The sequence below is a fragment of the Diospyros lotus genome, chromosome 11, assembly GCF_014633365.1.
Source record: "Diospyros lotus cultivar Yz01 chromosome 11, ASM1463336v1, whole genome shotgun sequence".
Taxonomy (NCBI): domain Eukaryota; kingdom Viridiplantae; phylum Streptophyta; class Magnoliopsida; order Ericales; family Ebenaceae; genus Diospyros; species Diospyros lotus.
In genome coordinates, this window is record NC_068348.1 from 8,314,174 (window position 1) to 8,323,946 (window position 9,773).

At 34.2% G+C, this 9,773-nt stretch overlaps 1 non-coding gene across 1 annotated transcript; it reads left to right on the forward strand.

Annotated features, from left to right (window-relative positions):
• Positions 1–483: 483 nt before the first annotated feature.
• Positions 484–590, forward strand: LOC127813794 (small nucleolar RNA R71). The gene has a single exon (XR_008026200.1). It is a non-coding gene; the product is annotated as a small nucleolar RNA R71 (small nucleolar RNA).
• Positions 591–9,773: the final 9,183 nt, after the last annotated feature.

Below are 9,773 nucleotides of genomic sequence, written 5' to 3' on the forward strand. Positions count from 1 at the left end.
ATTGCTACTGCCACCCTGATCCCACCAGGAAAAATTGGGGTGATTTCTCAAACCTGCATTATAACTGTTAGAATATGGGTTATTTTGCTGGTTCTACCTGTTAGAATTTGAAATATACTGAGCTTGCTCAACCTGCATACAATCAAAACCCAAGTGAGCATTCTCATACCAATCACAATTACTGGCAGAATTGAAATTAGAATAAACAACATTGACATTCCCAACTTACCAAACATTTTTACAAGATTGTCTACCTTGGTGTTTAACATATTAATGCCATCAACTTTATACATACCTGAGGCTTTCTTAGCCATACCTCTCTTAGTAGACCATTGATAATTGTCTGAAGTCATTTCTTCAAGCAGCTCGTAAGCATCCTCTGTAGGCTTACCTATTAATGCACCCCCTACGACATCATCTATAGTGATTCTAACTGAATGAGATTGACCATTATAGAATGTCTGCACAATCAACTAGCCAGACAAATCATGGTGTGGACATCGTCTTTGCAATTTCTTAAACCTTTCCCATGCCTCTTACAAAGATTCACCATCAAATTGAACAAAACTAGTAATATCATTCATGAGTTTAGCAGTCTTACCTTGTGGAAAATACTTACTCAAGAATGCTTGTGATATGGTTGTCCATGTGGTAAATTAATTTGGAGCTTTGGAATTCAACCACACCTTGGCTTTATCTCTCAACGAAAAAGGAAACAGACTCAGTCTGATTGCATCCTCATTGACGCTGTAATACCCCATATCTGTGTAAGGTCACTGCGTAATTTAGATGAATTTAAAATACCGAAAAGTGGGTTTAAAAGTAAAATAAATCGCCGAATCGACCGAAGGGAGTACCTCGGACCCTAGATGATTAAGAAAAATGGTATAGCATCATCAAGTAATATAAGTTATGATTTTTGGTGATGAAAGAAATTGGATCGGGAATAGTTTTCGGTACAATTGTCAACCAGGCTGAGAAAATTGAATCAACATAAGAGACATCCGAAAAGTCAACGGAGCATGTCAAGGACTAATATTTTATGTATAGAACAACCGTTAAATGATTTCGGGTTGAATCAAGTGGATTTAAGGTCAAAACGATCAATCGGGCCTAAGTTTAATTTTCTAAATTTGCCCGAGGGAGGTCAAAACGGTAATTTTTCAAAAAGTTTCAAGGGAGAAATGAGAAGTACTAATCTTGAGGGTCTTAGTGATGGTGCTGGGAAGATCAAGGGCTTGAGGATAAGGACCAAAATGCAAAAGAAAGTTTCAAGGGGCTAAAATGCAATTTTCGAAAATCTGCCAAAGCATGGCAGATTTGGCCGCGGATTTGGCTGGAAAATCCAGAGATTTGGGCAGAAAATCTCCTTAGGGCATGGCCAAGGGTAGTCTAGGAGGCGTGTGGGAGAAGGCATGGCCAGAAATTGGCCACGTGGGGGTCGATTTTGGCCTATAAATAGCAAAGGGTTTTGACCAATTTTGAAGCACCAAATCGCTCAAGTTTGAGGGCGAATCGAGGGAAGCCAATAAAGGGCTTTTGATCCTTGAGGCAAGAGGAGCATTTCTGGTAAGTTTCGTGAATTTTCAAGGTGTTTTGAGGGTGTTTCGAGGGATGATCAGAAAAGCGAGGCTGACCGTCGTGCCGTGCCTGTAAATGCCCGATCGAGGGCTTTTCCGGTGACCTTTTGGTTGGAGATCGGTACCATCGTGATCGACTGGAAGTGGGATTTCGATCGGTGTAGGAAAATCGGGCATCGGAGCATCGCCGGCGACCAAAAAAAATGAATAATACGACCGGCGCGTGACTGTCACGCGTGAGCCGAATCCTCCAGCGCACTCGCCCGTGCCACATAGGTATTTTCTGATTTTTTTTCCAAAATTCTTGAAAAAATATTTTATGTATAGTTATGTAAAAATATTTGAGAAAATAGTTGTGTAGATAATTATTTTGGATTATTAGTGATAAAAAATAGGAGAAAAATGAGAAAATGTGAGAAAATTAAGGAGAAAATTATATTTTGATGGTTATTGGATGATTAGGGTACCTTGCGGCTTGAGGTGAAGTGACTCGTGCGAAGTTCGAGGTGGGCATGCAAATTGAGGCGTACCGCGTTTTTCAAGAAAAATTTGAATTGCGTCTAAAGGTGAGTAGTTCTACTGAAAAAACTTGTTTGTGACATGTGAATGGTTTACTGTGAGTTGTTCAATCCACATTAAATTTTGTACATACGTATTAAATTTCGTACGATAAATTGCATACATTGAGATGTTGATTCTATGTCATGCATGTTATGATTTTTGGCATTGGCATGTTATGTGTTGTCTATGTGGGATGTGGGTTGTAATCCTGTGACGTGGCCCCTGAGTGATAGCACTCGGGATGCGTGCCAAGAATTAATGCTAGGTGACCCACTTGGGACGGGGTTGAGATGAATTTCACCCTACGGTACTCAAGTGGCGGGGCTGAGAGTGGACACCACCCCAGGTTCCTTTGAGCAATAGCATTAATACCGAGGTATCGTTGATTCCGAGGATAGTGCTGATGTGATACTCTTGGGGCTAGGGTTGCGTTGGGTTCTAGAATGCTTTTTGAGTAGGAGCGTAATGCCTAACAATGACAACGGGGTGATTCCCAGGTTCATATGTCGAGGTTGTCCCTCTTAAGCAGGATTGTGTTTGCCAACGGGTCGATGTGGTCGTGTCGCCTTTAGAGAGACTGCATTTTCCCCGGTTAGGGTTAAGTGCTACGTGGGATTCTCTTAGGCTGGGGCATGTCATGATTTGTCAGTTTTATATATGATTTTGCATATCTGCATAAAAATATTTTTGAACTCTCACTTAGATGATTCAGCATCTAATTTGGACTATGTCCCTAGAATATTCAAACGTTTCAGGTGAAAGCAGTGGCGCCAAGGGAAATGAAGTCGTCGAGATGTAGCTACTATGTATAGTTTTCGTAAGTTTTGTCGATGATTACGATGTTCAAAGGTTATGTAATATTTTGATATTTTCCCCGTTCATTTTGATGGTGTCGCATATCTCTAAAAATTTTGCTAAGTGCGCATTAGGATCTTTAATTGGATGTTCACCAAACTACCCTTGCTGAATCATCTGAATGAGTCCTGGTTTGATTTCAAAGTTATTGGCATTGATTGTTGGTCTCAGTATGCTGGCTTGAGCTCCAATTAGGTCTGGCATGGTATAATTACGTAGCAATATCTGATTCTGGTTTTGGTTCTAATTGTGAATTTCTGCCATGACTATTACTTGTCGTGCTAATCTTGTCCCTTTCTTTATTGCTTAGTATGTTCTGTTTATCTCCAGATCAAAGGGCTGAATTTCTCCATGATTTCTTGGCATGCACTACTCAACCTGCAATGTAAAACAAAACTATGTAAGATAGGCAAAATAATGGTAAAAAAATAAATAATAATAATAATAATAACAATAACAAAATTTAAAATAAAATAAAATAAAAATAAATAAATAAAATCACAAAAGACAAAGACACTCAAAATTAAAAAAAATGTATACAGTTTAAATTAATAAAAAAATTTAATTTGATATTGAAGAATATTTTTCCCAACAACGGCGTCAAAAACTTGATCACTCTAAAATTTACTGCAAGTGTACAAGTTGAACAAGTAATATAGCAGTGAGTAAAAATATCGTTTTCACGAGAAAAGATTTCAAATACTAAATTTTTAAACTTTCTATATTATTTAGGCAATAAAAAATTCCAAATTTAATAAAAAATTAATTAATTAATTAAATTAATAAAATAAAATTTATTTAGGAGGCAACTTAAATCAAATAAATCAATGAATTTTAATAACTAAGGCACATGTATGAACCTAGCTATGCAATGAAAATTATAGATTTTTATACGAATGAATTGGTCAATTGAGTACGTGACAACGAAATCTCTTAACGCATTCGTTACCCTATTTCTAAGTTATAACGAGTCTATTCTCATTTAATAACTTTCTATTTTTCTATGAAAGTTTAATCAAATGAAAATACATTATAATTTGGAAAATTCCTAACGTATCGCTAAAAACCCCACAAAGAAATAGAATTTTATTTCTAGTCGATTTTACTTTATGGTGTATGGTACTTACGATACAATTTCCAACCTATCTCATTTCTTATTTACAAGTATTAAATCTAATACCATACAACTCAACATAACACAATTTATTTAATCACATAAAATTATAAAAAAAATAAAACGATCATAATTTTGGCTAATACATGGCCTTAGTTTAATAAATTAGTTTAACTATTATTAAAATTTAAAATAATAGTAGAAACATAGTAACAACAAATTAAATAAGGAAGAAGGTGGAAGAAATTCCCTAAGTGGATCTGCTGCCTGCGCTCGCCTCCCGTGTCCACGGCCTTGCGCGTGCGTCCTTGGCTGCTGCACCGCATGCAGTGCTTCCGTCTTCAATTCTTCTCTCTGTCTGCCGCTCCAATCTCCGATCTTCCGTTCACTGTGCGCCTTTCTCAACTCCTTCTTTGCCGCTTCAATTCTCCGCCGCTGCCTTCAATTCGTTCTTAATTCCATCTCCTCATATATTATATTATATTTATACATGCATGCTGGTCCGCCCTAACTCCAACTTCACGCCAGTTTCTTTACATATATAATATATATACATAATATAATATATAATATAAAACATAATATTAATATTTAATATACTATTAATTATATTAAATTTATTTATATTAAAATATTTATTATTTATAATTTTTATTTTTTATTTATATTATAATATTAATTTTATAATATCTTTTATTTTTTATTTCTTTAACCCAAATACCAAATAGTATTCATGTAGAATAACAAAAAATACTAGAAATTAAATATATGTAAAGAAAACTCAATGTATTAGATAATTCTAAGTAAAACACATATAAAATATTAAAAACACTACTCAATTGTGACCAATAAATGTATGAATAAATTCTCACATGAAATACCCCCAAACTTGAATTATTACTTGTCTTCATGCAAAGAAAAAAAAAAATAAACTCAAAACACAAAACTTATATTTCGAATTATCCATCACTTTCAAATCCTTTGTATTGCTCACATCTAAATCCTAAATCCAAAATGTAACAACAGCAAATAAAGAAAACCAAGCATACTTACATTTCTCAGTTTAAGAATCCATACAAAATTCTAAATTCAATAATGCTTTCTCATATACCCCGCACAATCAAATAGTGCAATAACCATTCTTGCAACTATCCATTCTCATTATTACAAACAAAGGTAGCAAAGTAGGGTTTTTTTTTTTTCTCTTCTCTCTTTCTTTCTTTTTTTTTTCTTTTTTTTTTAATTGAACAGTGCATTTTATGCTCCATCTCATTTTTTTCTTTTTTCTTTTTTTTAACTGAACGAGTGCGTTTTATGCTCCATCTTGCTCAACATCAGTCACCCTATTTACTTAAACCCTGTTTAGGCCTAGCTCAGAGGGAACAATCACAAGAAAAGCATTACATTTATCTTTCGTGCATAGTCACACAACTTACACAACTTCGCAAAGAACATGTACTTCAGTGATCTTAGAACCCAAGTATACTTAATCTTGCTTTATAAGTTATTACTCATTTCAAATCAAAGACTCAATGTTAAACATAATAAAGAACCCAAATGCAAATCCCGATTCCAAATAACATGTTCTGTTCATTTTATCTTTCACAAAATTTTCTAGTCTAGGGGTTGGCCAAATATGCACCTAATATAAGTTTCGCAAAAAATTTTCACATCAAAACACCCAAGCAAAACAAATAGCATATATCAACAATTAATAATTCCACCGACCCACCCGCCCCCCCCCCCCCAAAAAAAAAAAAAAAAACTTATTTAACACATTGTTCTCAATGTGAAAGAAAAAGAAAAATGAGAATGAAAAATGAAGACTCCCTCGGCCACATAATTGAACGCTATGAATACCCATGCCAGTCCAAATTGAATCAATTTTATTTTCCTTTCTCTTGAACCTGCACAACATCACAAGTATGTGTTATTGACCATATTTATTCAACAAGACTAAAATGAAATAATAAAACAAAAAGGAAAAAGATCTTGGGTTGCCTCCCAAGAAGTGCTTGTTTATAGTTATTAGCTTGACTAGGTTTCCATTTTAATGGAGACTTGAATCCTTCTTCTATCAAAATTTTGTGCATGCCAGTTGATGGACTCATTTCTTGAATGTTAGCAACTTTCAATCCAATCCACTTCTTTTGCTCTCTAAGCACCCTTATCAACTTTTCCTTTTTATGACTTGGTGGCTTGGCTTTTGAAGAAGGAGAAGATGTTGTATCATATTTTTTTATATATGAGAAAATGTATTTGATGAAAAACCTATCCTAGAATGAAAAATCTTTTTTGAGATTCTCATATTTCGAAATAAGCTTTTCATATTTTGAAACATGCATTAATAGTGTTTGGCGCAAATATTCAAAATGTTTGAAAAATCCAAAGTTCATGCATCATGTTTCGAAACTTAGTTTCCATGTTTTGAAACATCATTCTGCCACGTTTCTATACATGTTTCGAAATGCCTTTTGATAAGGTTTCAATGTTTGTTAAGATTGTATGCTATATTTCAAAACTTGTTTAAGATTTAAGCATATGTTTCGAAACCTATATAGTATGTTTCAAAACCTCTATCAATTTTGTCAGCAGAGCATTCAAAATCTGTGTTGCATATGTTTTGAAATATATTTCGAAACCTTCATATCATGTTTCGAAACATCTGACTTTGTCAGATGTATATTTGAAAAACCGACATGCTTTTGCTTTTCATTCTCTTTATATCCAAAAGTTTTTCAAAAAGCTTACTTTATGTTTTATCTCCATAATTTAAATTTCAAAGTATGTAAGTGGAAAATAAAATAAAATCATAAGTAGGCATAAATCTTTGTCTCCTACTCATTCTGTCTCTAAGTGCATAACCAGCTGTAAAGGCTGGATGTTTCGAAACATGTGATGTATGTTTCAAAACCTTAGTGTAAAGTGTGTTGTTTTGAAACTAATAAGGTGTGTTTTGAAACCTACTTTAATATCTTGTCTCTAACGGTTATAATTAGTCAAAATTCTATTTCTTGGTATATATATTAGTTCTTTGAAGATAAGAAGAAGTACTTACAAGCGCATACACGAGAACACACATACAAGAGACACAAGATACATACTCAAGCACTTGTGAACGAAATCCTTTTGTCAAGCTCTCAAAGAAGATCCATTCAATCAATCCTTGATGTGCATTGTGGTGTGAAAAGGAGAAACAAACTGAAACCGACGTCTCATCCTTCTAAGCTCTCCTCACCTCAAACTAAGAGGTTTGTACAACCATTTGGTAAGGTATCTCATTATATTAAATCTGTTGGGCTGTAAAAGATAAGTTTTATTTATCTTGTTATTGATTGTAAGGTTTGAATTTAGTCTTAAAACTCATTGTGGTGTAAGGTTTGAATTGAGCCATAAAAACTCATAGTGTACAAGGTTTCAGGGTAAATCGTGGTAAAACCCTTGTTGTGGTTGATCACTAGTGAAAGTGATTGTGTTTGAAAATCCTTCAAGTAGGTAAGCTTGAAGGTAGTGGACTAGGCGGGGTACCGAACCACTATAAATCTCATGTGCACTTGCTTTACTATTTTACATGCCTATTATCATTGTTCATGCTTTCAAAAGAAATATTTTCAAAAGACAAAAGTTTCAAAATAAGCAAAACAGAGAGGAAGGTTTTGAAACATACTCATTTAGGTTTCGAAACATACTTAACAGAAATGTTGATTTCGAAACATACTCATTTATATTTCGAAATATACTTAACAAAAAGGTTGATTTTGAAACAAACTCCTTAGTATTTTGAAACATAGTGTTCTGCAAACAATAGGTCTTTAAACTATCAAAGAATTCACTCTAATCCCAATTCACCCTCCATTTTGGGATATATTTTCCATCATTTGGAACTAACAGAAGAAGCATCCAAAGGCAACAATTTGTCTTTTTTGGATGGACAACCTTTTTATTTTTTTCCCAAATAGCCCACGACCACAACCTTGTTCTTGGCATTTAAAACTTGTTCCTTATCATCAAAAAAGTTAGCAATGCAATTTTCTATAGGCTGATCTAATCTCTCTACCAAATCATCAAAGCCATCTATCCTTAAGACTTCTTTTTCATTATCATTAGAATGTTTCATAGCCTTAAATACATTGAAAGTAATTTTCTCATCATAAATTCTAAGGCTAAGTGTTACTTGTTGGACATCAATCAAAGCTCTCCCTGTGGCAAGAAAAGGTCTCCCTAAAATTAGGGACATATCATAATCTTCTTCTATGTCCAGAATAATGAAGTCAATAGGAAAAATAAATTTATTTACTTTTACCATAACATCTTCCACTACTCCTCTTGGATATCTGATACTTCTATCAGCCAATTGAAGAGAAACAATGGTGGATGTTGGTTCTTTTAATCCAAGTTTCCTGAAAATAGAAAAGGGCATCAAATTAATACTTGCACCAATGTCACATAAAATTTTATCAAAATTAATTTCACCAATAGTGCAAGAAATAGAAAAACTCTCTAGATCCTTGAGTTTTGGAGGCAATTTGTTCTGAATCACAACACTATATTCTTCAGTCAAGGCAATGGTCTTATAATCCTCCAACTTTCTCTTGTTTGACATAATTTCTTTAAAAAATTGTACAAAAGTAGGAATTTGCACTAAAGCATCTATAAATGGAATGTTAATGCGCAATTACTTAAAAACTTCAAGAAATTTTTCAAACTATTTGTCAACCTTATTCTGTTTAAGTCTTTGAGGAAAAGGGATAGGAGGAACATAAGGTTTAACATGTGGTGTTAGGAACGATATCTTGTCTTGCTCATTCTCATCACTGATCTCAATATTATTCTTTTCATCAACATCTCCTGTAACATATTCGCTACTTACCTCACCAAGTTGCTTACAATTTCTCAATGTCACTGACATGACTTCATCTCTTGGATTCACCTCAGTTTTGCTGGGCAATTTACCTTGATCTCTCAAATTTATGGCATTTGATATTTACCCCAATTGAACTTCTAGATTTCTATTGAAACTAGCCATTCGATCTACTTTTGCCTCCATCTTTTCAAATCTATTTGTAATGGCATTCGCTAACTTTTCAATTGCCAACTCCCAAGACGACTTGCTTTCTGGTTGTTGTTGCATCACTCCTTGAGGTCTCGGTTGAAAACCAGGAGGAATGCTAGGCCTAGAATTGCTACCGCCACCCTGATCCCTCTAGGAAAAATTGGGGTGATTTCTCCAACCTGCATTATAACTGTTAGAATATGGGTTATTTTGCTAGTTTTTCCTGTTAGAATTCAAAATATACTGAGCTTGCTCAACTTGGATACAATCAAAACCCAAGTGAACACTGTCATACCAATCACAATTACTGGCAGAATTGAAATTAGAATAAATAGTATTAACATTCCCCAACTTACCAAACATTTTTACAAGATTGTCTACTTTGGTGTTTAACATATTAATGACATCAACTTCATACATACCTGAAGCTTTCTTAGGCATACCTCTCTCAGTAGACCATTGATAATTGTTGGAAGCCATTTCTTCAAGCAGCTCATAAGCATCATCTGTAGACTTACCCATTAGTGCACCCTTTGCAGCATCATCTGTAATGATTCTAACTAAATGAGATAGACCATTATAGAATGTTTGCACAATCAACCAGTCAAGA